Source organism: Mustela erminea, chromosome Y, assembly GCF_009829155.1.
Source record: "Mustela erminea isolate mMusErm1 chromosome Y, mMusErm1.Pri, whole genome shotgun sequence".
In the NCBI taxonomy this organism is placed as follows: Eukaryota; Metazoa; Chordata; class Mammalia; order Carnivora; family Mustelidae; genus Mustela; species Mustela erminea.
The window spans coordinates 4,809,527-4,834,976 of record NC_045636.1 but is presented as its reverse complement, the minus strand read 5'-3'; the positions used below and the strand labels follow the sequence as shown (position 1 = coordinate 4,834,976).

The 25,450-nt window shown below is 35.5% G+C and overlaps 1 long non-coding RNA gene and 1 pseudogene across 1 annotated transcript; both read left to right on the top strand.

Moving 5' to 3' along the window:
• The first annotated feature begins 268 nt into the window (after nucleotides 1-268).
• On the top strand, nucleotides 269-23,769 carry LOC116583893. Its single transcript, XR_004282955.1, has 4 exons — nucleotides 269-480; nucleotides 8,192-8,255; nucleotides 12,520-12,592; nucleotides 23,195-23,769. It is a non-coding gene; the product is annotated as an uncharacterized LOC116583893 (long non-coding RNA).
• On the top strand, nucleotides 20,665-21,964 carry LOC116583891 (annotated as a pseudogene).
• Nucleotides 23,770-25,450: the final 1,681 nt, after the last annotated feature.

Here is a 25,450-nt window from a genome sequence, read left to right as displayed (position 1 = left end):
TTTACTGCTTGTGGATTGTACTTCCTGTTGTGAAGCTCAGTGCTATTTCACAACTAGGGGGCCTGCATTAACTGGTATGACAATGAGGAAGTGGCATTTTTGGTTCCTCCTTATTATGCAAGTTAATGACCTCCACTGGAGAGTGAAATGGACGTAGGAGGAAGAGTGGGACACTTGCACTTGCAGACAGACAGGATAGAGCTGTTTTTTTAATTACGGAATTATTTTTTCATATATTATTATATATACAGTACAGTTTAAAACCAACATGGTCAGTCAGACTTAAAAATAACTTATAAATCATAGTCATTTAAGGTCAACTTCAGCAATATGAATTTGGTTTAATATTAGAATTAATGAAATTAACTACATTAACAGAAGATAGATATATTCTGATTAGAAACAAAAAAGCACTTGATGTAAAGAAGAACTTACACAATCTGATAAAGGGTGTCTACAAGAACATGCAGCTACTTGAGGGTAAATTATTAAGTGGTATCTTTCTCTTTTGATTTATTTTTTATTATGTTTTCTTTTTAAAGTTTTTAATTTAAATTTCAGCTAGATAAAAAATAAAAATAAATAATAAATTCCAGTTAGTTAACAGATAGTGTAATTTTAGTTTAAGTAGTAGAATTTTGTGATTCATCACTTATATACACCACCCAGTGTTCATCACAAGTGCCCTCCTTAATATCCATTACCCATTTAACTAATCCCACCACCCCTCATTAACCCTCATTTTGTTCTCTATAGTTAAAAGTCTGCTTTATGATTTACCTGTCTTTCCCCCCCATTAATGTTCCTCTTTTTTGCATATGAGTGAAATCATATGGTATTTGTCTTTCTCTAACTTATTTTGCTTACTTAATACCTTTTAGCTCCATTCATGTTGTTGCAAATGGCAATATTTAATTCTTTTTAATGGCTGAATAATATTCCATTGTATGTATATACTGCTTCTCTATACATTTCAGTCCATGGACAGTAGGGTTCTTTCCATAATTTGGCTATCATTGATTATGCTGCTATACTTATTCAAAGAGACACTGCTGACACAATGTGTCTCTTTGAATAAGTATTGTTGTGTCCTTTGAGTAAATACTTAGTAGTGCTGGATCATAGGGAAGTTCTGTTTTTAACTTTTTGACAAAGCTCCATATTGTTTTCCAGAGTGCCCCAGTTTACATTCTCACCAACAGTGTAAGAAGGTTCCCCTTTCTCTGAAGCCTTACCAACACATGTTGTCTCTTGTGTTTCAACTTTAGCTATTCTGACATGTGTGAGATGATATCTCAGTGTAGTTTTGATTTTCATTTCCCTGTTAATGGATGATGTTGAGCATCTTTCCATGTATCTGTTCACCATCTGGATGTCTTCTTTCGGAAAGTGTCTAGTCATGTCGTCTGTCCATTTCTTAACTGGGTTGTTGTTTTGGGGGTTGTAGATTTATCATGTATGTCATTTGCAAATATCATCTCCCACTTTAAAGGTTGGATTTTGGTTCTGTTACTTGTTTTCTTCTCTGGGCAGAAACTTTTTATCTAGATGAAGTGCCAGTAGTTCATTTTTGCTTTTCTTTCTCTTGCTTTTAGAGATGTGTCAAGAAGTTGCTACCGCTGATGTCAAAGAGGTTGCTGCCTGTGTTCCCTTCAGGATTTTGATGGTTTCCTGCTCACATTTAGGGCTTTCATCCACTTTGAATTTGTTTTTGTGTACAATGTAAGAAAGTGGCCCAGTTTCACTCTTCTGCACATGGCTGTCAAGTTTTCCCACCCTATTTGTTGAAGATAGTATCTTTTTTCCATTGGATATTCTTTCCTGCTTTGTCAGAGATTAGTTGACCATTGAGTTGAGGGTCTGTTTCTGGGTTTTCTGTACTGTTACAACATCTACGTGTCTGTTTTGTGCCAGTACTGTACTGTTGCGATTTCTACACCTTTGTAATATACCTTGAAATCTGGAATTGTGATGCCTCCGGCTTTGCTTTTCTTTTTCAAGATTGCTTTGGCTATTTGGGGTCTTTACAGTGCCAGAAAAATATTAGGATTGTTTGTAGTAGCTCTGTGAAAAATGCTGTTGGTATTTTGATAGGGAATTACATCAAATGTGCAGATTGTTTTGGGCAGTACTGATATTTGGACAATATTTGTACTTCCAATCCATGATCATGGAGTGTTTTTCCATTTCTTTGTATCATCTTCAATGTCTTTCAGTAAAAGTATTCTATAGTTTTCAGAGTTCAGATTTTTTTTTTACCTCTTTATTTAGGTTTTGATCTAGGTATCTTGTGGTTTTTGATGTAGTTGTAAATGGGATTGATTCCTTAATTTTTTCCCCCTTTTTAAAAAAAGATTTTAGGGCGCCTGGGTGACTCAGTGGGTTGAGCTGCTGCCTTCGGCTCAGGTCATGATCTCAGGGTCCTGGGATCGAGTCCCTCATCAGGCTCTCTGCTCAGCAGGGAGCCTGCTTCCTTCTCTCTCTCTCTGCCTGCCTCTCAGTGTACTTGTGATTTCTCTCTGTCAGATAAATAAATAAAATCTTAAAAAAAAAAAGATTTTATTTATTTATTTATTTGACAGAGAGAGAGAGAGAGAGAGAGCACACACACACAGTGAGAGAGGGAACACAAGCAGGGGGAGTGGACGAGGGAGAAGCAGTCCTCCTGCCAAGCAAGGAACCAGATGTGGGGCTTGATTTCAGGACTCTGGGATCATGACCTGAGCTGAAGGCATACGCTTAACTGCTGGTTTTCTCTTTCTGCTGCTTCATTATTGGTGTATAGAAATGCAAAAGATTCCTGTACATTGATTTTTTTATCCTGAAACTTTACTGAATTTGTTGCTTCCAGTTTCAAGCAACATTTTGGTGTGGTCTTCTGGGTTTTCTGCATAGAGTCTCATGTCTTCTGTGAAGAGTAAAAGTTTGACTTCTTCCTTGCTGATTTGGATGCTTTTCATTTCTTTTTTGTTGTTTGATTGTGGAGGCTATGTCAAATAACAATATGGTGAGAATGGACATCCCTGTCTTGTTTGTAACCGTAGAGGAAAGCTCTCAGTTTTTCCCCATTGAAGATGATATTAGCTGTGGATCTTGTGGCCCACATGTTGAAATGTTTCCTTTATCCCTACTTTGTTAAGGGTTTTCATCTAGATTGGATTTATACTTTGTCAAATGCTTTTTCTGCATCTATTGAGAGGATGATATGGCTGTTATCTTTTCCTTTATTAATGTGGTGTGTCACATTGGTTGATTTGTGAATATTGAACCACACTTGATGGCTGTGAATGATTCCCACTTGATTTTGGTGAATGATTCTTTCAATGTACTGTTGGATTTGATTTGCTAGTATGTTGTTGAGACTTTTTTGGACTCATGTTCAATGGGGATATTGACCTGTAGTTCTCTTTTTTAGTGCAGTCTTTGGCTTGAGAAACAAGGCAATGCTTGCTTCACTGAGTGAGTTTGGAAGTGTTCCTTCCATTTCTGTTATTTTGGAACAGTTTGAGAAGAATAGGTGTTAGCTCTTCTTTAAATGTTTGGTAGAATTCCTCTGGGAATCTGTCTGGCCCTGCACTTTTATTTGCTGGGTGATTTTTGATTGCCAGTTCAATGTCTTTGCTGGTTATTTGTCTCCTCAAGTATTCTGTTTCTTCCTGTTTCAGTTTTGGTAGTGAATAGAATTTTCTAAATTCTATGTTTCTAGAAATTTATCCATTTCTTCCAGATTGCCCAAGTTGTTAGCATAGAATTGTTCACAATATTCTCTTATAATTGTTTGTATTTTTGTGGTGTAGGTTGTGATCTCTCCTCTCACATTTATTTTATCTGGGTTCTTTCTCTTTTCTTTTTCACGTGTCTGGTATAACAATTTTATTAGTTCTCTCAAAGACTCAGCTCCTGGTTTCTATTATCTATTCTATAGCACTTTGTTATTGTTGTTTTCTCTTTATCATTTCTTTCTGCTCTAATCCTTATTGTTTCCTTGCCTTGCTGGCTTCAGGCTTCATTTGTTGTTCTTCTTCTAACTTCTTTAGGTGCAAAGTTCATTTATTTATTTCAGATTTTTCTTGCTTCTCGAGATTCGACTGTATTGCTATATATTCCCTTCTTAGGACCACTTTTGCTGCTTCCCAAAGGTTTTGGATCAATGTATTTTCATTTTCTTTCCTTCCTTCTTTCCTTCTTCTCTTTCTTCCTTCCCTCCCTCCCTCCTTCCTTCCTTTCTTTCTTTCTTTCATCTTTTTCTTTCTTCCTTATTTGTTCCCTAATTTCCTGGGTTGACCATTCATTGTACTTGTGGTCTTTCTAAATTATTTTTCTTGTGCTTGACTTCAAGTGTCATAGTGTTGTGGTTTGAGAATATGCATGGCAAGTTTCTGATCTTTTTGTACTTGTTGAGGCCTGATATGTGATCAAGTATGTAATCACTTCTGAAGAATGTCCCATGTGCCCTTGAAAAGAATGTGTATTCTGCTGCTTTAAGATGGAGTGTTCTGAACTTACCTGTTAAGTCCCCCCAGTCCTGTGTGCCATTCAGCACCATTGTTTCCTTGTTGATTTTCTGCTTAGATGATCTGTTCATTGCTGTAAGTGGGGTGTTAAAGTCCATTACTAGACTATTATTATATTATTATCAGTGAGTTCCTTTATGTTTGTTATTAGTTGTTTTATATATTTGGGTGCTCCCAATTTGGGGGAATAAATATTAACAATTGTTAGATCTCTTTGTTGGATAGACTCCCTTTACTACAATAGAGTGGGCTTCTTCATCTTTTTTCCAGTCTTCTTTTAAAAATTTAGTTTTTTGGGTTGTCTGGGTGACTCAGAGGCTTAAGTCTCTGCCCTCAGCTCAGTTCATGGTCTCATGGTCCTGGGATTGAGAACCCCATCGGGCTCTCTGTGCAGCGGGGAGACTCCTTGACCCTCTCTCTGCCTACTTGTGATCTCTTTCTCTGTCAAATAAATAAATAAAAATTTTTTTTAAAAATCTAGTTTTTCTGATATAAGTATGCCTACTCCAGCTTTCTTTTGACATTAATTAGCATATAAATGATTCTCCATCCCCTCACTTTCAATCTGCAGGTGTCTTTACGTCTTAAATGAGTCTCTTCTAGGGAGATGAAGGGATGGAGTAAATGGGTGATGGGTATTAAAAAAGGAATGTGTTGTGATGAGCACCAGATATTGCACACAAGTAATGAACCATTGAGCACTACATCAAAAACTAATGATGTATTATATGTTGGCTAACAGAACATAATAATAATTTTAAAAAACGAGGTTTTTTTAGGCAGCATAAAAATGGGTTTTGTTCTTTTGTTTTGTTTTGTTTTGTTTTTATCCATTCTGACACCCTACGTCTTTTGATTGAACATTTAGTTCATTTACATTCAGAGTGATTACTAGTAGATGTGAATTTAGTGCCTTGGTATTACTTATTTTGTGAAGTCGTTGTTTCTGGAGATTTTCTCTGTTCTGTTCAAGTCTTTGTCGCTTTTCGTTCTTCTCTCCCAAAGAGTCACCTTTAATATTTCTTGCAGGGCTTGTTCAGTGGTCACAAATTCTTTTAGTTTTTCTTTGACTGGGAAACACTTTATCTCTTCTGCTATTCTGAATGACAGCCTTACTGGAAAAAGTATTTTTGGCTGCATATTTTTTCCCACTCAGCACATTGAATATATTTATGTCCCTCTGTTCTCGTCTGCCAGGTCTCTGTGGACAGATATGCTGCTAACCTTATTTGTTTCCCCTTATAATTTAGGGAATTCTTTTTCCTTGCAGCTTTTAGGATTTTTCTTTATCTCTACATTTTGCAAATTTAACTATAATTTGTCTTGTGTGGGCTGCTTTTGTTGATTTTGATGAGAGTTCTCTGTGCCTCCTGGACTTGACTGCCTGTCCCAGATTAGGGAAGTTTTTTGTTATAATTTCCTAAAATTAAAGTGCCACCCATGTTTTCCTCTCTTGTTCTTCTGGGACTCCTGTGATACAAATGTTATTACACTTTATGGAGTTGCTGAGTTCCCTAAGTCTAACATTTGTGACTCCATAGTTTTCTTTCCTTCTTCTTTCAGCTTCATTATTTTTCATAATTTTTTCTTCTATATCACAGATTGCTTCCTCTGCTTCATCCATCACTTGTGGTCATTGCATCCAATCAGCTTCTCATTGTGGCTACAACATTTTCTGTTTTGGCCTGACTAGCCTATATGTCTTTTATTTCTGCAGTAAGGGACTCCCTGGTGTATACTATGCTTTACTCAAACCTAGCCTCTATCCTTATGATTGTTGTTTTAAATTCTGTTCCAAGCACATTACTTATATCTGTTTCAGATAGATCCCTTTTTGTTCTTTCTTTTGCAATGAATTCCTCTGTCTTGGCCTCTTGTCCAGGTCTCTTCTCTGTGTTAGGAAAACCTGTTATGTTTCAGCTCCTAAAAGTAATGGCTTTTTGAAGAAGAGGTCATGAGGCCTGGTGCTTCAGGACATGCCTCTGGAAAATACATGCCTCTGTGTGCACTCTGCTGTTGTATTTTGATTGGTCTATTTTTCAGGTCAATCCTTTGCAGGGTTTCTCCTTGCCTATGATGGGGAGTGTTTGGACCTAGGCCAGACTGTGTTGAGTTTTAACCAGGTGTGTTCTGGTCTACTTGTTAAAACAGACCTGATGCTATATCCACTAGGGCTAAAACTCTGCAGAATTCTGTGGTCAGTAGATATGGTATGTGCAAAGGGGTTGTGCTTCTGGAGTAGGGACCTGAGAAAAGCAGCATCAGCAGAGCACAGAAAGCAGGGCTTGATGTAAACGATTTAAGCTGCCACTGTTGGCATTGTGCTGCTTACTGAAGTTAGCTTATGCTGAGGGGTGGGAGAAATGGCACTCACCAGCTCCTTTGTCCCCAGAGAGACAAATCCACCTCAGATCCACTCCAAGGAAGGCAAACCATCTCTCCCATGTGTCCAGGGGATCCTCAAATCATGCTCTCTGCTCTCCTACTCCACAGGGACACTGCAGTGCCCCATGGCTCCACACCAGCCATGCTGCGGACCTCTAATACTCCAGTCTTTCACACCGGCTGGTTGTAAAAAAACTCATAAAAATCAGCTTCTCTCATTTTCCCAGTCCATACTTAGGGGAAAGTATTTTCTTTGTGCAATCTCCTGTGTGGTCCTGTTTTTCTCCCTCTTTTTCTCTTTCTTCCCCTGTCTCTCCACGACCAGGGTTGTCTCCCCTCCATAATACCCATGATCTGTTTCTCCCCCAAATCATGTCTTTGCACCTTCTACCTTCCATTATGTGGCCCTCTTCTCTTCCTCTAGCTGTGCAGTTGGTTCTGACAGTCCTTCAGGATGACTTAATATTTATCTAGCTGAGTTCAAGGGATAAGGCAAGCCTAGGTTCCTCCTACTTCTCTGCCATCTTAGCTCCTCCCCTAAGTATTCATAATTTTTTTGGTATGTACTATAATTTACTTTTTTTTTCCTCTGAAAAGGGAGCATTTGACTTTTGTAATGTGATAACCATGGAAATCACAATTTCTCTCTTACCCAGGATTTTCAGGGATTTAAAAAATTATTACTTTTGAAGTCTTCTGAGTTAATCTTGAGAGTTTTCCAGGCCATTTTAGCAAAGAATATTGTCATGTGCAATCAGTGACATCTATGTTACTTTAACTTGTGTTCAATTTTTGACAGGATTTCCTTGAGTAACAGGAGACCTCCCACTCTTCAGAGATTGATTGTTACTAAGGCACACTTCCCACACTTAGCTATACTTTCCCTGAACCCAAGGTTCAGCCTGAGATAAAAGCTTAATATCATCTCAGGTTTTTCTGAATACACATCTTGCAGAGCCTGAGTATGGTTTTCTAAATTCCTGTGTGTGTGTGTAATATAAATATACATAATATTTATATGGGTGCCTTGGAATGATTTAATTTCTCCAAAGCCACATTCCAGCTTCTGCCAGAGACATTAATTTGTCTCCTGTATGTCTCTACTTATAACCTTTGACGCTGTTATCTGTGGGTCTGTAGTCTGCCTTGAACATTTTATGAACAGAATTGTTTGAATTCTGAGTTAGCCAAATCATATATAAGTGCCTGCATCAAATTTTCAGGTATCCTCCAGCGGGTTAGAATACATATTCACCATAATTTGTAAATAGAGTCTGTTCTGTTTCCTGCAGTTCAAAGGCGTGAAATAGGAACATGATTGTCACTCTTCAAGACCAAGGCCAGGCTGGACCAAGGGTGAGTAAAAATGCCACATAACTTTTCAGCCATTATGAATATGGACTTATTTTAATGCATATTTTCTTCATTGCTGTAAAGGTTTGACTATTTTCCAGAGCTCTGGCAAACTCAGTTTTGACAGTTAATTTTTTCCTTTTCTTAAAAAAAAAAACCAAAAAACAAAAAAAAAACCTAACAAGAACTTGTCTACTTAATTTGCCATTTCACTCTTCATATTACCTTTTAATTGGAAGAATTTATGCTTCAACCAATGATTTAAAGGCTAAATCCTCTTCCATTTCCCATAAATCTTTCATAGACAAAAAGGATATTTTATTTCATTTTTTTCATTTCTTCAATAGTAGACTTGAATAGTTTTAGTGAATGTTTAATATTATATATCTTCTTTGCTCCTTTTCCACTCATGCAATTTGCCCATTTTCTTTTTATGATATGCTCATAATATAAGGCTAGCTGGCAATTATATTACAAGAGCTGATTGCTGACATGTCTTAATCATTGTCTTATGTAAGGTAATAAGAAAATATACTTTAGAATATATCATTGAAAAATTGGAAACATTTGAAAAGCTTTGATTTTTTAAAAAAATAAAACAAACCAGCTTTGTGTCTAAATTGTTAAATTCCCCCCTACATCTTCTGAGTCTCAGTTTTGTTGTGTTTAAAGTGAGTTGTTGGGTCTAGTAAGATTTATCTCAGCTCTTTAAAATCTGCATGACTTCAAAATTCCCTTTACCAATTGTTTGTATTAAGCAGGGGATCTTACTATATCATAAGAATAAAATCTTATAGACTTTATTTACTACTAATAAGTATTATTGTGCACATCTTTAAGAGAGGAAATTGAGATATGGAAAGACCAAGTAATTTTCCTACAGAGTCATGAGTGGCATGACAATCAAAATGAAATCTCAGGTACCTTGCATGATAGAGCCATGTCTTTTTTGGATCATTATGTTTAACTTCATTGTTAAAAGATAGAAAGAAACACATGTCAAAATGAGCCCTGAAGAATTTTCAACATTGCATGCTCTAGCTTAACACAGGGCTTATTTCCCTGTGGTGAGGGAAAATTACTCCAATTGAATGTATAAATCCAAACTTGGTTTAACTTTCCTGACCTTATCCTTTATGATTAAAGATCTTTTGATATATTTTATTTTTATGTTTTATACTTTTTATGGGATATTGTGCTTGGCAGCACTGAAATAAAGGTGGGGAAGAATAGGGAGATAAAAGCAGGAAATAATTAAAAGATTTTTTAAAATTGTGAAACATGCAAAAAAGAATAAAATAGTAAAAATTCTTCTAATGTCAAAATGAGTTACTTTCTCTAAAAGATCAGGATTAACATGCTACCACCAGGAAAGCACAGGCAGAAATCAGTTTCTTTATTTGCTTAATCAAGGATTATCACTTATGGAGACTAAAGGCTAATTTTGACTAACGTGTCATTTGACTAAGACTAAGTGTGTAAAGTCCTTGCCCAGCTCATTTCACATAGAAGGCACTCAATAAATGCTGGCCATTACCTTTATATGAGCACCCACTCACTGACAGAAGTCGGATGACTTCTGGTCCAAAAAGTACAGACAACTCAGGACACTTATGTACTCTGTGCCAAGAAGGGGCTGAGAATATTTTAAAATTTACATCATATTGAAATTGTTTTCTTCCACGTTACTTGAAAGTTACAAATGGCAAAGAAACATAATCTTACTTATTTATTTCTTATTGATGTTAACTGTTCATCTGTATTCCAGAGAAACATTTCCCTGGTCATCTTTGATTTCTCAGCCTTTCCCAGTTGACAGCATCTTATTATTTCTACATTTTTGGTGGGGAGAAGGGAGATCTAATTTTGGAAAACATTGTTCTTGAAATATAGTCTCTGGAGTAGGTAGACCTCACTATACCACCTGGAACTAATTATTCACCCCAGCATCTCTGCTTCTTTAGATGCAAGAAAGAAATAATATCTACCTCTAAGGACATTAGAAGGCTGTACAAAGCAAGGCATATAAGTGACTTACCAAATTAGGTGCCAAACCTGGTCCAAAAAAACCCCTTAAAAATATATATATTTTTTATATATGTATACTTATATACACACACATATATACTTTTATACAAATATATATTTTATACATAAACACACACATATGTATCATATATGTGTCATAAATAAATACATGATAGACACATATATATATAGTTGACATACAATTTACCCATTAATTTACCTATTATCTATGGGTGTTTTCATAGGACAATTGCACAGTTGAATTATTCCATCAAAAATACATAACTTGCTAACTCTAAAATAATCACTATCTCTTTACTGAAAATGTTTGCTAATATATGGTAAAGTCCTAGGTAAACACTGGCAATGGGATGAACTATAACCACTTATAATTAATTCATTTGCTTATTAATATATTTCATACATATTTATTGAGCATTCATATAGGTTGATCATTTGGGAGGGATTCACATATGAATTGAACTGTCCAATTGGACTTCAAATTGCAAAATAGGTATGGGAGAGGTTGCAAAATTTTAGGTATTAAAGGTGATCTATAGGGGCGCCTGGGTGGCTCAGTGGGTTAAGCCGCTGCCTTCGGCTCAGGTCATGATCTCAGGGTCCTGGGATCGAGTCCCGCATCGGGCTCTCTGCTCAGCAGGGAGCCTGCTTCCTTCTCTCTCTCTCTCTCTCTGCCTGCCTCTCAGTGTACTTGTAATTTCTCCCTGTCAAATAAATAAATAAAATCTTTAAAAAAAAAAAAATAAAGGTGATCTATAAATACCCAGCACTCCTAGCTAGTGCAGAGATAGGGTTGGATGCAGAGTATGTCAGAGGGGTGTGAACATTGGGTGCAAACATGTGTGTTTCAGGGAAAGTGGGACAGAGTGGAAGCCTCCAGGAACTGATTCTTTTTTTTTTTTAAAGATTTTATTTATTTATTTGACAGACAGAGATCACAAGTAGGCAGAGAGGCAGGCAGAGAGAGGGGGGGGAAGCAGGCTCCCTGCTGAGCAGAGAGCCCGACGCGGGGCTCGATCCCAGGACCCTGAGATCATGACCCGAGCCGAAAGCAGAGGCTTAACCCACTGAGCCACCCAGGCGCCCCTCCAGGAACTGATTCTAAGAGAAATCCTGCTTAGGGAGGCATGGCAAACACATGTTTATTTAATAAATGCTGTTTAAAAAAAGTCATCCACAATCCCCCACCATACACAGAATGTATTCTAAAGCATAAAGCATTAAACAAGGAATAAAGAGGATAATTTACATTTCTTTGTTTTGTATCAGTGTCCCCTACCCAGATTGCAACCTCCTTGAGGACAGGATGTCTGAGCATTTTAATTGCTATGTGTACCCAAGACCTGGAACACTCTTAGGCATGCAGTGGGTTGTTATACAGAATTCAATCTTTCCCATCTCCAACATACTGTGAGAGAACTGGTGATTCTTAAATAATTTCCAACATTTTCTAAGCACAAGGGAAAAATCAGCATTACTTTCAATTCTCATTTACTTGGTGATTCCCAGATATATATCTCTTCATTCGCCTCCACTTACTTTCACATTATGTTAATTTCTTCATGCAGTCTGACTTCTGTTGAAGTCAGTCATACTTATGTATGTGTATATATGTATGCATGTGGGTATGTGTGTATATACATACATGTGTGTAGGTACATGTGTATGTATGTATTCTTTTAATGGTAGCTGGTCTTTATTTTTTTATTGAAGTCTGATTAACATATGTAACATTAGTTTCAGGTGTACAACATATTAATTCAATAATTCTGGACATTACTCAGTGGTCACACTGTAAGAGCAGTCTTCATTTGTCAGTGAACACTGTTATTACAATATTATTGACTAAAAACCTGGATAGATGTTTTTTCCAAAGAAGAAATTCAGATGGCCAACAGACATAGGAAGGATGCTTAACATCACTCACCATCAGGGAAGTACAAATCAAAACAACGAGATATCCCCTTACACCAATCAGAATAGTTTGAATCAAAAAGACAAGAAATATCAAGTGTTGGTGATGATGTGGAGAAAAGGAAATCCTCATAACACTTAGTGGAAATATAGATTGGAGCCACTATGAAAAACACTACGAAGTTTCTCAAAAGAACTAAAAGTAGAATTACTGTATGACCCAATAATTTCACTACTGTATATTTACCTGAAGCAAATAAAACACCAATTCAAAAAGCTATGTGCATCCCTATGTTTATTGCAGCAATATTTACCATAGCCAAGATACAGAAGCAACCTAAGTGTTCATTGATGGATTAGTGGATAAGGATGATGTGGTAGGTAAATTATTGTGTTCTTTCTTTCTTTTTGTAGATCTTAGTTTCTGTCCTATATAACTTTCCTCTTCTGTGGATAAATTTAAATACACATATCATATAGATATAGATACATATAATATATATAACATACATATAGATAAATATACATATCATATATATAGTTAAGAAATAGATATATAGATCATATGTATACATATTCTTGACTAAGTATACATACATATCCTGACCAAATATACATAAATATATACACACATATATACATATCCTTCACCATGTATACACATATATATGCATACATGGATACACTATGTATATTTGGTCAAGGATATATATGTGTGTGTATATGTCATATTAATTATAATGTATATATTCATTATATATCCATATAGATATGCATATATACATATAGAGCATATATATATACCTTTGACCAAATATACACATATAAAAGATCATGTTATATATCATGTTTTGTGTTTTAAATATGTATATACATATATGATATAAATATTCAAAATATATATCTAAATATATATTAAATATATTTATATTATAAATGTGTATATTAAATATATAACATACATATCTATATTATATACATATATGTTTAGTATATTTGCATATTAAAATGCATATTTATGATATATATTACATATATACATATATATATTTATACATAATTTACAAGGAGATAAACTATGAAGAAAATTCTTCTGTTTTCCTGAGAAAGTCTTCATTTCTCTTAGACTTTTGAAGAGTATTTTTGTAAGATACGGAATTAAGGTTGGTATGTGTGTATGTGTGTTTCTCAATACTTTATACTAATCAATGCACTCCTCTCTTTTTTGCATGACTTCTGAGAAGTTTCATGTAATTCTTATCTTTACTTTTCTATAGGCCTGATGTTTTGTCTTCTGGTTTTTGATAACTTTTTTTCTTTTTCCTTAAGTTCTAGAGTTTGAATATGTCTTGCTTTTCAAACATTTATTCTGTTTGGTATTCTCTGAGATTTCTGGATCTGTTTTTTGGTTTCTGATATTAATTTAAATAAGTAATGTTATTTATTATTTTTTCAAATATTTCTTCTTTTTCTTCTCTCCTTCTTCATCTGATATTCCTATTATGCATATGTTACATTTTTTATATTTTTCCCAGACAAAAATAAGAATTAAGAGAGGGTAGCAAGTAAAAGTGAACATCTAGTTAGTGAAGCATTACTATATGGTCAAACCTGTGAGAGGAAAAAATGATGGGGAGATTCTCATCCCTTAACCTAAATAGGAGGAGGCAATTTTAAAACAATACAAAGAAACATGTAAGGCTAAATGAAATCAACCAGAGGTTCTGTCAAAAACTTTCTCCTTGACCAAATTTCAGTTAGACTCCTCTGAGTCCTCTTTAAACTAGGTCTTATTTTTGATGTCTGTCCTTGTTGGCTTTGTATACTCCAATATGAACAAGAATCCTGCTAAGTCAGTTGAGAAATAATCCCCATTCCAAGTTCCGTGGACTCTACCCTTGATATCTAAATTTGGGCCTGACCTCAGCAAGAATTCTGATAGACCAGTTAGCAAGAATACCCCTATTACTGATGACTACTCCTATTCATTTTTTCTATCTACTAACCCTTCACCCTGATCCTTAGCTATGAATCCTCACTTATCACTATTGGGTTTAGAAATGAGTTCAAATCTCTTTCCTCTGTGGTAATAGAGTCAAACCCTGTTGGAACAGCCTCAAATGAAGCTTTACCACTTTGACAACTATTGCAATAATATTTTCTTTAACAGTTTTAATTATGGAAGCCTTAGATTCTTGGAGGGCTTATAGAACTGTAACATCAGCAATATTTTCCCAATCAAATAAATTCAATTCCTTAGTTGCAAGATTTGTGGAAGACCACAAATACTAGGATAAAAAGAAATATTTTTCTTGATTGTGTACCATTATTAAAGCAATTCAAATTAAAATTCAGGAAAAGATATATTAAAAAATTTCAATAGAGGAGAAAGACTTGTAAAAGGCTTTGTCATTAAAAATAGATTAATTTTAATTAACTATCTAATTTCTTTGTCCTGCTATCATCACAAAGTTAAATGGCTCATTTGGTTTTATAATTGGAGTTTTAGTTAGTAGAACTTGGAAATTAAGTTAAGGTTTGCAGGAAGTAAGAATCACCCAAATCTATGTGAAGGGTTTTTGTTTCTAAGCCAAAGGAGAAAGAAATCTGAATTTTGTTTTTTACTAAACTGGATGAGTTATTTAAATACTGTATGGATATGTAGATATACCTATCTTAGGAAAGAGAAGTATCTAACCTTCTGGCCCTTAACTTTCTGGTTTTGAGATTAAGTAGAACTTAGTCATATTCACCTCAGAGACAAGGAGTACAGTCTAATTAAATCAATTATTGCATTATGTAAGTTTTTTGAAATGCTTAGCTATTACAAGTCATAAAAATGCAAGTATTAACTATAAGTTAGAGAGAACTAGCACTCCCAAGTCACCATGGTAGCTGAAGGCAGATTTTCTCAATAAATCTTCCAAATCATAAAAGAAAGGAAAAAGAAAATGAAGAAAAGATATACAATCTCTAAAATTCTCCTAATTTAAAACCAGACAAATAACATTAGCCACCCAGGACCTTACTCAAATTTAAAAGTGATATCATTTTAGGTAGAAGATGCATCAACTCAAGGAGGAATTTTGTTCATTAACCAAACCCTTGCACTACCATTTCTGTCTGGGACATAAAGTTGAATAAAATGTAGCTTCAGTTTCCCACAGAGCTAACACCTGGATTACATGTTGAAATCCTTCAGAGTTTTAAGGATTCTTATTTTCATGCTGCAGTTTCAAATGGCAAATTCAATACTACTTTTTCGTTTTTATTTCATAGCCAAATAACAGGCAGCAGAGCAGATACTGTTGCCTGCTATTTTCAATACTTTTTTTAGCAAGTCGGTAGAAAAATGTGTGGACAGGTGTTTCTGCTCTGTCTGGAAAAACTGCAGTGCAGAAGAGCACAGAAGTTTTCATTTCTTGTTAACTTTAATTGAGCAACTAAAAAAGCAATTAGAAAATGCTATTTCTGGGGAACAGAGAGAGTCACTTCCTGGTATCTTTGTTAAGAGAGACTACACCACAACATACATCTTCAGATAGTATTGAAGCCCACCATTTAGGACACATTTCATGAAAACAAACATTTAAGTAAGGTGGAATTTTGGCTCAGCATCCTTTCCCCAACAGTTCAGGGATTATCACAGCCATAAAGATGGCACAGTATATTGATGATGATTAAAATGTACCTGTCTGTCCAGGTATTCAATGGAGCTCTAAGGAGTCTATCCATAGACCATCTACCTAAATGACTCCAAATTGGTTCTTACTTTCAGCAAAAATCTGACAAATGTTTAGAAGGAAAAAATATCCACTCATAAAATAGGGGTAATCAAATTTCTAAAAGTTGTAACACAAGATATTTGCTTTCAGGTTTCATGACAATTTGCAATACCCATTGGTAATATGACCCCCTACTAATATCCACTATTCTTCTCCTTTTCACACGTACAATGGCCTTCTTTCCAGTTTAAAAAAACAAACCCAAAATCTAGACCTAAAAGTGAGCTTCAGACAATAATAAAGGTTCTCCTTTGCTACTGAAAACTAAAAACAGAGGGATGAATTGAATAGGGAGAAATACACCACTGAATGAGCATACACAGGAAGTATGCCAGGTAAAACCCAGTACAGTTCAGAGGAGAAAACTGCATCTTACTGGTTGCTTGCAATTCTGTGTTCCTGACAGCAATAGGATTGGTTTTGTTTCCTCCAATAGAGATAGAAAAAATGAGCACGGGTCAGAAATCTGACTTAACTCTTCTGGAAGCCTTTGGTTAGGCTGTTAGTAAATGGGAATTGAGTTAACCAAATTTTCTGAATTACCAATCAGTTCTATCCTATTGTTCTCTTTATAAAAATTTAGGCAACCCATTGAATGTTTTTGACCTGATTTTCCAGAAAATGAGTGAAGTGTATGCATGTCAGTAGAGCTTGGAAAAATGCTTGTTTTGTAGACTTATAGTCCTTGGGATAGGACCATAAATGTCCTAAGCCCAGAATCCCTCTGTGTTTCATTTGCGTGTTTAATGGTGACTTATGTGAAGTAGATATGTTATTAGTCTCTTGAATAAATAAAGTCTCTGAGAGTCCCATCAGATCCACAGCCTTCAAATAAATATGTATAACAGAGTACTAAATAAAATGGGTAGACAATGAGCCCATGTAAAGTCCAGACAATTTGTGTCTATATGTATTGCCACAGTATCAAAAACTTGGAGGTTTGGAAGCTTCTGAATTATTATTCTATTTTCCTCCAATTATTTAATGACAAAAATAGGAAAATTATATACAGAAATTCTGAAGCAAAAAATGATCAACCAATCCTAGAGTCCCTTTGTTCCAACTGCCCTTTAAAAAATTCCTATTTTATGAGAAATTTACCAACATCTGGTTGCAGCAGTAAGTATGGCATGTCATTACTTGATAATTAGGACATTACTGTGTGTTGTCATTCACTCTCCCTCCCTTCCTCGTTCCCTCTCTTTTGTCTTTTCCATAAAATTTTAGGATACTTAGCTCTCTGATTCACTCTGATAGGAACTCTGACTAGCTTTGTTAGGAATTCCAGGAATTTCATCCTCATTCCCAGGATTTTTCATCTCCTAGTCTTTCCAGACACTGCCCACATGCTAAAGATGACTCCTCAGTGAGAAGGCCTTTTTCCCATCACTAGGCCAAGAGCCATTCTGGAGAATAAGATGGCGATACAGTGAGAAGACAAAATTTCTTTCTGCCCATTGTTTTGAGACACAAGAGAATTTAGGAGTGTGTATTCTCTGCATATTAGGAAGTCTGCAATCAATCAGGGGAAACTTTGGTTTTATTTCCAAGAATGTGAGCAAATTAGAGTCCTGGTTTTGTTTTTGTTTTTGTTTTGTTTTTGCAGGGGAGACATTGTGAGGGTCTTGGTTGGGTTTTTGGTTTTGTTTTTTCCCTTTTCCCCTTTGTAGAGGAAGAGATTACTATGGGCTTTTAACTTGAAGCAAGAAGGTGGATAAGAAGTTTTTTTCAACATGGAAACTATAGATCCTGGGCTTGATATTTGTTCCCTTGTCTCACATAATTTATCAGGATTTTTGGGAAATGTTCTTACATTTTTACTTCTCTATTGGTTTAATATTAATAGAATATATCTTCCGCTGAGGAGAAGGAAAGGACCACCTCAATATAACAAATATTTACCAAGTTCAAATAGTTTGTATGTAGCAATACTTGGGTTAAACAAGTGGTTTGAGTCTAAAAAGATGATAATCACATTAATTAGTACACAATTATTAAGCAAATATTGTTGTCCAGATATAAATTCAAATGGCATTTTTATGCCATATGTACTTTCACAGTACATCACATTGTGTTAAAGTACAATTTATTGAACTAGCTTCTTAATCACTACCAGAGTAAGTATTTTCAATCATAACAAGTTATTTTTCTCCTCTTGCCTTTATGCTTTAAGATCCAATTAATATATTTAATATATATGTATTATATATATCCAATTAATATATTTAATATATATATATTCAACATTATCTTTGTATTACATGAAAAGGAAGACTTAATGCCACTTACTGAGCAGTTGTTACTTAACAAGTAGCCCATATAAATATTACCTTATATAGTTTCATACTAGTTTACACAAGTAGGTGTTGGATTAATCTTGTTTTTATTGTTAAAACAGAGATAGGTAAGTTACTTGTGCAGTCAAAGAGATTGCATGTGGAAAACTGAGATGTAGTGTGGCTCCTTTGGACTCTTGGAGCCATGCTTTTCTTGAGCACAATTATAGTAGATAAAATTCCGTGATTACATTTATTATTCCATCCCTTTCTGTTGTACCATGACTTAGGTATATGACAAAAGTTGGTATATTACATCACTTTCTTGATTATATTACATTATGTCAAGGATGAAAGGATTTTGAAGATGTAGCTAAGGTTAAAAATTAGTTCATTCAAGTTATCAAAAGGGAAAGCAATCATCAATGGGCCTGATTAAATCAGTTGGGCCTGATTAAATCAGTTGGGCATTCTGTGAAAGGATTAGGTCTTTCTTCTCTTTGAGTCATAGAGATGCTTTCTTGCCGTCCTTGAAATAACAAGCTATCAAAAACAAGCAAAGCTTTTTCTTTGGAGGGGCAAAGTCTGTTGACACAGCTACCAGAGACCAAGAAGTAGAAGAGTGGCTGAAGAAGGAGCCTGAGAAGCTGCAGTGCCAGCTAAATAAACCAAAGCTAGAACGATGGTCCAGGGAGAGATACCCAAGCTGGCAAAATGAAGAGAATGAAAAATGGGAGTGGTCCAGCACAGAAACAGATCTCTATAGCTTCAAGGAAAGATCTCTATAGCTTCAAGGAAATGAACAACCACATAAATTTAGGAAGAAAATCCTGAAACTCGTAAGAATATATCCCAAGTTAACATTCTAATTGTAGCTTATAAGACTTTAAACAAACCTCTCGTAAAAATCTCAGACTTCTAATGGAAAGAAAGTATGAGATTATAAGTGTGTTGTTTTGTGCTTCTCAGTTTGTTGTGATTTCTTATACAGCAATGAAAAAAATACTAAAACAAAAAAAGTCCAGACTTTCTCATTAACATAATACAACTATCAATAAATGCTTTAAGAACACAAATATACATAGACATAGATGCCTTATGTATTTGTAAATCATATATATAAAGTACTATACCAAAAGATTTTTTAAAAATAAAATATTAGACATATACAAACTGGAAATTACAAAAGATAACTATTGTCTTTAGCCATGTCCCTCATCCATCACTGGTAATTCTCTTCAATAACAAGTAATGAAGAGTTAATGTTAGCTATCGCCTTGGACTAAAATATGACCCAATCAAAGAAATAGCTTTTCAGAAGCTGATATAGCACTTTTAAGTTTTTCAACTAATATATAGTCATCCTTTTCAGAGGACCCCACAAGTATGTTTGGCCTGAGACACTAGATATTAAAGTTCACTGTCAGATTAGTATTAAATTTGGTGTCTCTCATCTCTTAAGTCAGTCAGCGAGTGCCAGCTGGATATCTCTGCTTTCAGAAAGTATGCTTTCAGAAGTATGCCCAGAAAGAATATTTTTTGACCAAAGATATTGTCAAATACATTTTCAAACTTCTTGTTCTATTCTATTTCCATTTGTAATATGCAAAATTTAGGGTTTTAATGTGTCTATGTGTGTGTGTGTTTACTTTAATCTCAAGATTTTGTTAGGTTTATATTCCTTACCAATTCATTCTGACATATTTCATTCTGTATTTAAATTTCGTGACAATAACTTTTTTTATACTAAAGGGCAGCAAACGTTTTCTGTAATGGGTCAAATGGTAAATATTTTCATCTTTAGAAGCTATTTATTCTCTGTTGCGGCTACTCAACTCTGCCATTACAGCAGAAGTATAGGTATAAACAAGTTGTAAATGAGTTGGAGCATTGTGCCAGCAAAAGTTTATTTATGAACACTAAATTTAGAACCTCATATGATTTTCACATGCCATGAAATAATATTCTTGTGAGTTTCTTCAGTTATTGAAAAATGTGAAAACTATTCTTAACTCTAAGGCCATGGGAAAACAGCTTGCATGGCCATCTTTTGCCATAGGTTGTAGTTCCCAAATCCAAGTTGATAGATATCACAGTTAATGAATTAATCACTATAAAATATTTTCATCTCTTTGAAATAAATAAATTTTAAGTTTGAAAAAGTATTGGAATGATAAATCATGCCAAATCTAAAAGAATATACTGTTTAACTTTTTGCTAATGGAAATGGTTCTGTAATTCTCAGAGTCTATAAATCTATGGTTCATAAAACAGAAGAGTCAAGAAGTAGTTTGAAATTACCATAGAGTCCTTTATACTATTTGACATACACATACCAGTTTGTATAAAAAATCGACATGTGCTGGCTGAATCCTTAGGTGGATATTAATATCTATCAGGCAAGATAATTGAACAGTAGGAATGGCCATAATTAGGTGTCTGTCAACTTATGATAACCATGAGTAACTACCGAGGAGGTGACAATAGCTTTGGATACAACTATGAAGATCGTTATGGTTCAGACCAATACCATGATTGGTACTGGGATGGATTTTGTGATGGCACGCACTGAGACACGGTTTGATATGGAGGTGGGGATCACTACCACGTCTGAAGCAGCAGAGATTATGACAGAAGGTATGATTCCAGGATTGACAGTGTCAGAAGAGCATTTGGTAGTGGGGTGACGACTACAGAGGAAGCAGAGTCCGTTATGAAGACAGGTATGATAGACAAGACTATCGATCATGGAGCTCCAGAGATGATTACTTTCGAAATGATTGTAGATGTGACAATAGAGGTCCCCCCCAAAGACTCAAACTGAATCTAAAGCCTCTGCTAGCACTTCTCTGTCCAATCGAGTGGACTTTTTCTTTGGAGGGGCAAAGTCTGTTGACACAGCTACCAGAGACCAAGAAGTAGAAGAGTGGCTGAAGAAGGAGCCTGAGAAGCTGCAGTGCCAGCTAAATAAACCAAAGCTAGAACGATGGTCCAGGGAGAGATACCCAAGCTGGCAAAATGAAGAGAACGAAAAATGGGAGTGGTCCAGCACAGAAACAGACTCTTCACAGAATGGGACCTCTGCCACATCTGGCAGATGTGCACGAAGGAGAGAGTGCGAACTCTCTAGAAAAAGAAACACCTAATAAGGACAAAGACTGTCATTCTCCAACTTGTAAGCCTCCCAAATCTGAACAGCCTCTGAAGGTAATGCTAGCCACCCCAACAAAAGAGAATGCTTGGGTGAAACAAAATTGTAACTCTCCTGCTTGATCTCAGAGCTCTGGCACAGACCGACAGCACCACTCTACAAGTGGTGGGGGGGAAGTAGTTCCAGCTCAACCACCTGAGAAAGGACGAGCAAGAAGAGCATATGAAAAGAAAGAAGATGGGATGAGTGTCCCAAAAAACCAAAGTGTGAACTCCAGCCATGGTCCAGCAGACAGAGGGAAAAAAACCACTTATCTTTCACATAAGAAAGATGGTAAAAAGGATCAAGACTCTGATCTGCACCTGAGTCAAAGAAACCTGAAGAAAACCCATCTTTAAGTTCAGTTTCTGCAAACAAGTATGCTCTCTCTGTTGATGGCGAAGGTAAGAATGATGAAGATTACACTGAACAGGCCTCTGCATCCCGTACTTTCTCCTACTCTCTCTACCCTGAAACATTTGAGAGCAAATGAAACCTCTATCCAGACAATACAATAAAATTCAAATCACATATTTGCCTTTCTCTGCCTTATTCCACTTAGTATTAGATTCTCTAGATACAAATGTGTTGTCACAAATGGTAGGTTCTCATTTTTATTTGTTTATGAATGAATATATAGTATTCTATAGGTTCAGGTGTACAATATAGTGATTCAGCACTTTCATACATCACCAAGTGCTTATCACAAGTGCAGTCCTTAATCTCCATCACTTATTTCACCCATCCTCCCACCAATCTTCCTTTTGGTAACCATCAGTTTGTTCTATATAGTTGTTCTATATAGTTAAGAGTCTGTTTGCCTCTCTCTCTTTCTCCCCTCCCCATATGTTCATTTATTTTGTTTCTTAAATTCCAAATGTGAGTGAAATCATATGGCATTTGTCTTTCTCTAACTGACTTGTTTCATTTAGCATTATACCTTTTAGGTATGTCCATGTTGTTGGTCTCATTCTTTTTTACAGATGTGTAATATTCATTGTATATGAATCTATATTCTTATCCATTCATCTATCAGTGACCCATGGTTTGCTACTGTGTCTTGGCTTTTGTAACTAATACTGCAAAAAGCATAGGGATGCATGTATCCTCAAATCAATGTCTTTGTTTCCTTCAGGTAAATACCTAGTAGTAGAATTACTGGATTATATGTAGCTTTTTTTCAGGAACCTCCATACTGTCTTCCATGGTAGGTGTATCAATTTACATTCCCACTTATTGGAAGGTGGAGAAAGGATAGTAAAATATCCTCCAGACTTGGAAGGCTCTTTGAGATTAAAAAACAAAGCAAGCCATTCTGCATCATTTACACACAGATGTATTTTTCTGACAGGCAAGTTCAGACAGGTGATGATCCAGAGCTGTGCAGCTATTCCCTGCAAAGCCCAGAACTAAAACCACAGATTTTATAGAAGGAGGGACTATGTAAAGTTCAATAAAGGGTCTAACACTTTATAGGCCCCACGGAGCCACCTGTGTGCCAGAAGAGCAGAAAGTATAATATTTCAACTAGTTGTCTAGACAACTTTAGGGAACATCAGAATAAGTGTTCATGCATTCTGGACAGGGTATACAACATATTTATTTGATTGTATATTCTTTTTCTATTTTCTATATTTTATTCTAAGGGAATTTTATATACTTCTTGATAGAGCTTTGCTATCCTGAGGGTCTCTCTGCAAATCTTGTTTTTCTTCTTTTCACATGTAGGGCATGTAGGTAGGAAAGAGTTTGAGAGAAAGAAGGAAGAGGCTGAACCCAGGAACTGAATTGCACGTTTGGATGTTCTGAGCAAAGCACTTGGATTCCCAATGCTGGTGATAATGAACTTAAATGATAAAGAGCAAGGTGAAGAAAAAGTTGATTTGTCACGTGTTTTGAATAATATTGATGCATGGTCTAAGCTGGGAAGGCAAGTATATAAAATCCTTTATAGACAGGGTGACTTTAAGTAATAATCATGTGGAGACATCTAACTAGTTAAAACACAAAACAAAGAATCAAATAGAGTCCAAAGCAGTCATAGGGAAAGGAAGAGTATAGATGAGAGAGTGTAGATACGCACAGTGTTAGCTCCCTTAAACATGTTTAAGGGACAAATGAAAGGAGTAGAGCTAGAGAAAAGATGAAAAAGGAGAGAAGCCAGAAAATTCTAGACAATAGAAGAAATGACTATGGCAATGGCTGAAATGACACCACTCCCAACTAAAAAAATATTTGCTAGGGAGAGAGGAGGCTTTCCAGAATAAGAAAGGACAAGTTTTGTCGGCTTCACCCTTCCAACAAAAAAAGAAAAATATGTACATACATGAGAATTAACTGATTTCCCCTCTAAATTAGCAAAGTTTTTTTTATGATGCTGGTACTCTTTAAATATAAAAATATTATCATTTTCATTTAAAATGCATGTTTAATCAGTTTATTTTTTAATTATTTTAGGGAATTAGGTGTAATAATTTATGTCAATAGAAATATAATCCAAGGAGAAACAGGTTATAGTAGAAATATACTTCTCATTTTATTTTGATTTCTAAACTCTATAAACATATTACATGTCCAAAGTGTTCAAGAATATAAATATTATAAAAGGACAACTATTGCTACCCCCTCCTCAGAGAGGGGAATTTATTTTTATTATTATTATTACATACACTCTGCATAACATACTAAAATCAAACTTTTCCCCCCTTTTCCATAGGAAACAAATGGCTAGTGTGTCTTCATAAAGTGAGTGTGAGTCATTGTTTAGGTATGCAGCTATGATAATACGGGCTTCAAGCAATAGAAAATATAAGACATAAAAAGTGGAGGTGCCTAGGTGGGGCAGGTCATGAACCCAGGGTTCTGGCATCAAGCCCCACATTGTGCTCCCTGTTCAGTGGTGTCTGCTTCTACCTCTACCTCTCTGCCATGCTCATTTTCTTCCTCTCTCTTTCTCAAATAAATAAATAATATCTTTAAAAAAAAAGAGGCTCATGCACACACTCACACGGAAAGGAAACAGCAGTACTTGGGTAAAGACATTTTTTTTTTCCAGATAGCCAATGGAAAATGACAAGATATCTTGAAGCTCTCTACCTTTTTATTCCTCTCTCATCCCAGTGTAAGGAAAGTAAGTGTTTGGTAGAAGAATAGATGGTGTTTGTTTAAGGACTGCGGAAGCTCAGGTACCTGACCCAGGTAATTTTGAAGTCATTTTTTTGTTCTCTAATAAAGAGTAGAAACTTTCTTCCTAGCATACAGTCACAGAAATAACTATAATAAAGGAAACCACCTATTGGTCCACTTGTATTTAGTTTTCTTTTATAATGGAAAAACTCATTGACTAATGGCAAGTAGAAATGAAACTCTGTCATCCAAAACCTCAAGACTCTGCTGTAGCCACATAGAAGTAACCACAAACAATTTCTCTGCTAGATCATGAAAAATAATATTCAAGATTGATTAAAATTAATGTTAAAGATTAGGTTAGAACAAAATGTGAATGTGATTTACACATATGCATTTGTATTTTTAAAAAATAACAACCATAACACATGAGATTGTTAGTTGTAACCAGCCCTAAGCTCACTTGTACAGATAAAATAGCACAAGACTGCATCCGTCATAGGTTGAAAGAGCCTTTGAAAATATTCCATCTATCATGGATCCTCTACAATGTGAGTATCAGCTAGCAGAACCAGCTCACAGTTTTATTTTAATTTTCATGTTGTTACCACATAAAGTTTGAAATTCTGTTTTTTAAAAAGATTTTATATATTTATTTGACAGAGAGAGAGATCACAAGTAGGCAGAGAGGCAGGCAGAGAGAGGGAGAAGCAGGCTCCTTGCTGAGCAGAGAGCCTGATGTGGGCTTCGATCCCAGGATTCTGAGATCCTGACCTGTGCCAAAGCAGGGGCCCACCTCACTGAGACACCCAGGTGCCCTGAAGTTCTATTTTTATTGGCTTCTACATGTAAAGTGGA